The sequence below is a fragment of the Poecilia latipinna genome, unplaced genomic scaffold (assembly GCF_001443285.1).
Source record: "Poecilia latipinna isolate Pla-1442-1.1 unplaced genomic scaffold, P_latipinna-1.0 Scaffold3690, whole genome shotgun sequence".
NCBI lineage: Eukaryota > Metazoa > Chordata > Actinopteri > Cyprinodontiformes > Poeciliidae > Poecilia > Poecilia latipinna.
Window position 1 is genome coordinate 25,593 of NW_015116306.1, and position 5,151 is coordinate 30,743.

Below are 5,151 nucleotides of genomic sequence, written 5' to 3' on the forward strand. Positions count from 1 at the left end.
TCATGCGGCATAATTGATACTATAAGCCATTCTTGCCCTGCATCCCTTGTTTAGATGCAAGTGACTCACCTGAATCACATAAAGTAAAGATTTTGATTGGTGCCTTGTCTGGTTTACCCAGACGCCAAATTAATGTGCTCAGTGATGATGAACGTGATAGGGTGACAAAAATATTTTCCATCCTCGATGACTTGTATACAAAGAAGGTTCCTGTGTCTGTTTTACGGTCACAATTTTTTGGTTGCGTGCAGAAACCAGGCGAGTCTGTCCAGGCGTATGGGCTCCGGTTGAGAGAGCTGTACCAAAAATTACAAAAACATGATGAAACAGAAGCACCCACTGATGCCCATCATTGGGTGCGTTCATACTGCAGCCTGAAGTGACCCAATTCCGATTTTTTTGCCGGGGTTGTTCACACTGCCAGTAAATGCGACCTGTAAGCATTCTGCAGTGTGAACGGGCAAACGACCTGAAAGTGTCCCGCATGCGCACTAGAGGGCACAATAGCGTCAGCGTTCTCAGTGTTCTGTCAACTGCCATAAAAAGAAGAAGTGCTCAGTGTTTGTGGAAGTAAACATGGAGGCTAACGGTGGAGCTTAGCTTACACATTTGAAGTTGTTGTCCGGCCGGAGAAGCATATTAACAACTTAATCCTCATATTGTCCATCATGGTTGTTGTTTTTCTTCCCGCTTGCATGTATCAGGATGCAGAATAGTGAGATTTGTTGAGAATCAGTGACGTTCAGTTCTGATGAATGCGACTTGAACGTTAGGTCGCATTTGAATCGGATACGTATCAGATATGGGTCACATTCGTAAAAGAAACCGACCTGTACTGTTCACACTACCGTGAAAAGATCGGATACAGGTCGCATTACGTCAAAAAAATTGCAATTGGGTCACTTCAAGTTGCAGTGTGAACGCACCCGTTTAGGGACCAATTCCTGCTTGGCCTGGAGTATGGTGCCATACTTCAGATGTTCAGATGTTAAAGCGAGTTGTGCGCCTGGGCCCTGATGCAATCTTCAGTGCTGTTCAACAGGAGGCTCTTCTATTGGAAGAAGAACAAAGTCCAAGATGGCCTGAAATGACATGTGCTGCGGTAAGGGACCCTAACACTGTTCGATCTCACCAACAGAGTGACGTGTGGAAAGAGGAGCTGAAAAAGGAACTCATGGAGGAGGTGAAGGCCTAGATGAAGGACCTTGCCCATGAGTTAATCAAAGACCAGAGATCAATGGGCCCCACACAAACATCAGTATGCCCCAGGACCATCCCTCCACATCCCCGGGGGAAACGGCACCCGGACTGTCACACCAGCTACCGATGGGACGAGGATGGTAGATCCATTTGTAGGGTGTGCAAACAACTGGGTCATATCGCCCGATTTTGTACAGAGTCCTCAGTAAACCAGCCAGCTTTAAACTAGTGCACCCTACTGTAGAGGCCCATGCAGTGGGGTTAGGTCAACAAGACCAGAGGGCCACTACTAATTTAGTGGGGAACTGCCCCTATGTGGATGTGTTCGTGGGAGGAATTAAGTTAGAGGGACTTTTGGATACTGGCTCACAAGTGACTCTTATGCAACAGAGCCTTTTTCTCAAACACTTCCCTGACTGTCATGTTAATAATGCTCCTACTTACATCCAGCTTAAGGCAGCGAATGGCCTGAAGATCCCCTGCATAGGCTACGCCCTAATGGACTTTAAGATTGAGGGTGTTGATATTAACCAAAAATGTGTTTTTGTAGTGACTGATGAATGCTCCACCAATCCCTTCATCAGTGGTATGCATATAATCAGACCTTGCTGGAATGTGGTTTTCCGTAACCCTGGGAAGCCTTTGTCCTTTTTCCCTTCGCCAGAGGACAGCTGTTGCCACAGAGGACGAGTTCAAGGGATACGTCTAGCCAGCTCAGAAACGAGGGGTCAAGATTCCAGCAAGAAGCGATGTGGTGATCTGGGGACGAGCTCGGGGAGGATCAGCAGGGAGAGACTACTGTGGCCTGGTGAAAGCCCTGGAGGAGCTCAACACTGTCTCAGTGGGCCGCACCCTTGCTGTCGTCAGAAATGGTAGGCTCCCTGTTCGTCTGAAAAGTCGGAATAATTTTCCAGTCACCCTAGGGCGCTACCAAAAGATTGGCCGCCTCTACCAAGTCGACAACATGGATGTCCACGGAGGTCGAGATGTTGACCTGGCTGTTGATGACAGCTGCATGGTACAGGCCAGGCTGGTGGAAGCTGTGGATTCCCTAGAGGAGAGCCAAAGCTTCAGCCTATAGAGGCTAGTGGAATAACCAGGTTTAACACCTGCCGAAGCCGGTAAGTTGACCACCCTACTTCAAAAATGGGAAAGTGTTTTCTAAACATGATGAGGACTTTGGTCGGACAGATGCCGTCAAGCACACCACTTCAATGGGAGATGCATGCCCTACAAGGGAGAGATTCAGACCACTGCCACCACTCATGTATAAAGAAATGAGGTCACTGCTCCTTGGGCTAGCTAAGACTTCATTCTTCCTCATACAGACTGATCCACTGACTGTCGCACATACTTGCCTTGCATCCTTTTTTTTAGTGACTCATTTTTAAATAAATTATTAACTTTTATTGACTCGTTTTTAAAGCCCTGCTCACACTTCTTGCAGTTTTTATTACACGGGTTCCACAGATAAATGAGGGCATCGTTAGTTGTATTATCTTAACTAGAATGTTTAGTATGCAAAAACTCACAGGTTTTGGGGGAAAATATGAATAACTTCTTCTAGGTTCTGTAAAACCTGAGACATGTTATTTCCAGCATTTGTCTAAAATCACATATTTCCTGTGCAAACATTTCACCGTGGTCCCTCTTATGAGGACTGTCACACTATTTATACAATAACTCTTGATGCAGCAATGCAGGTATTTGTACAGCTAAACCAGCAAGAGGACAGGAAGCATGATGTTTGAACCTAAAAATCATTGCTGTAAATTACTGAGTGATAGAAGTCCTTGGAGCTATGGAGTACAGTAATGTAAGAAAGCAGCAGGATCATTTCAAAGTGTTTGCTCTCTCACACACTCACTGACGTCAGCAATGAAACCTGATCCTCTGGGTCAGGGGCATGCTTTGAATCCATTCTCGCCTAAGCTGTCATTGTGAAAGAAAATGAAATGTATAAGAAGTGAGTGTTGCCTCCTCCCAGATAAAGCAAGTTCCAATTTCTTCAACAGCAATACGATCGCGTTCGGAAGTAGTCTGGCTAAAGGTTATCAACAAATCCTCCCACAGCACAGGAAGATGACAGTCTACCTGTCCTTTAAAATCCTCTCATACCTGATAATCCACCACACCGCTTTTAAAAGAGGTGCTTGGAAAGGATGAGCTACAGTCATATGTTTTATTATTATTGAAATACAAAGAAGGCTCAGCAGAATGCACAGCAGCACAGAACATTTCCCACTAAAGTTTAGATCCAGGTGTACGGACAGAACATTTTGTCATTACCGATATGATACCAGCTTTATTTTTGGACGTTTCAAACCTCTAACACTGGATTGTTTTAATTTGCCTGATTGTAATAGATTTATTATTTATAGAAGAAGATTTTCTTCTATAACAAAAATCAAATCCCTTTTAGTTAAATGTTGTTTTCCTGTTGGGCACATATATTATGTTGCTCTAACATTAATAGGGACATTTGGTTTGATTTTCTTTTTCCTCTAATTAATAAAATCTTAATTAGCAAACAGCTTTTTATATTTACTTAGGGGTTTTTTGTTGGTATTGATTTAAAAACATATTTGGTGATCTGAAACATTTAAGTGTGACCACAAAAAAGGAAGGAAAAACAAGAATTCTTTAATGGAAGCAAATATTTTTTCATAACATTGTTTATGTGAAATGACTGTACAATAAATTGCTCATGCAGTCTAAACTCTTCTGGGATTTTAAGTGAGTGATGACATACCTAAATGTTCAAATGATGTGGAGATACCTCTTTTGAATGAAATATTTCTCCTCAAATTGTTTTCCCAGCAGGAAATGAGAATCAGCTAACCGAAAAACCAGGTGCTATAGCTCTTTGTTCACAACAGATGGAGTCTGGCAGCAGCTTCTAAGATTGAAAAAATATCATAAAATTATGCCACTCCCCTGAAAATGAAAATAGGAATAACCTTTACACTGCACTTTTACAACATCTAAATAACATAGTCTCACAGATTGTCTTAAAGTTGAGCAAATTTGCAATGCACAGATCATACTTGATTTAGTCCTGACAGAACCATTTGTTTTACAGAGCAGGGCTCAGGGTTTTAATAGATGCTAACAGGTAACAGAAGAAGCTCATTGTAAACATGAGCTGCTGAAAAGTCAAGTCAGAATCACCTTGAAACCACTAGTAAAGAATTTGATTTCTGTTCTTACAGGTGTATAACGTGCATAAGTAACAGGACAGGTACCATTGTTAAAAGGTTATCTAAGGTCAGCACAGTATTTTATTGACATATTTTAAGATCTTTCTTTGTATTGGAAGTGACCTTTTACTGCCGCTAGGCTAAATGCTAATAACTGTTAACTGCTTCTAACTATAGTTAGCTTCCTGCTTTGGGAGCAGTCTCCACTCCGCTTGCATTCACATGCAGTGGAACTGCATGGAACATGCAGTTCACTTCAACCGAACAAAGACACAGGTTTTTAGGCAGATCACCATTCATGTTTTTGATTTGCATCAGAGTTTGATTGCACATTCACACCTCCACAAACAAACCGGACTTTCTATACAAACAAATCAGAGTTTGATTAAAGCAGACTAAACAGGGCTGAATGTGAATGCAATCTTAGTTTCACCAGACATTTATTTCTCTCTGGGCCAATGCAGCAATGTGCTATTAATTGCAGAGTTTATGCAATTAAGCTGCGTCAGCTGAACTCTGGTTCGGTTGGGTGTGTGTGAATGTGTAATCAAACTCTGATGCAAACTCTAGTCTGCCTGAAAACATAGAACTCGATTCAATTGAAATGAACTCTGATGCGGCTAAGACGCATGTGTGAACGCCAAGTGGAATGGAGACCGTTCCAAAAACAGGAAATGAACTAATGCGCCAGGCATTCTGGGTCAGTCGTGGGAAGAAACGAAGTACAAGTACTTCGTTACTGTACTTAAGT

The 5,151-nt window shown here is 42.5% G+C and overlaps 1 long non-coding RNA gene across 1 annotated transcript in view; it reads left to right on the forward strand.

Annotated features, from left to right (window-relative positions):
- LOC106941475 (uncharacterized) overlaps window positions 1–4,368 on the forward strand; it is an 18,815-nt gene extending 14,447 nt beyond the window's left edge. The window contains exons 2-3 of the long non-coding RNA XR_001423370.1: window positions 1,840–1,844; window positions 4,357–4,368. This is a non-coding gene — a long non-coding RNA (uncharacterized LOC106941475). The remainder of the gene's footprint in view (window positions 1–1,839; window positions 1,845–4,356) is intronic.
- Window positions 4,369–5,151: the final 783 nt, after the last annotated feature.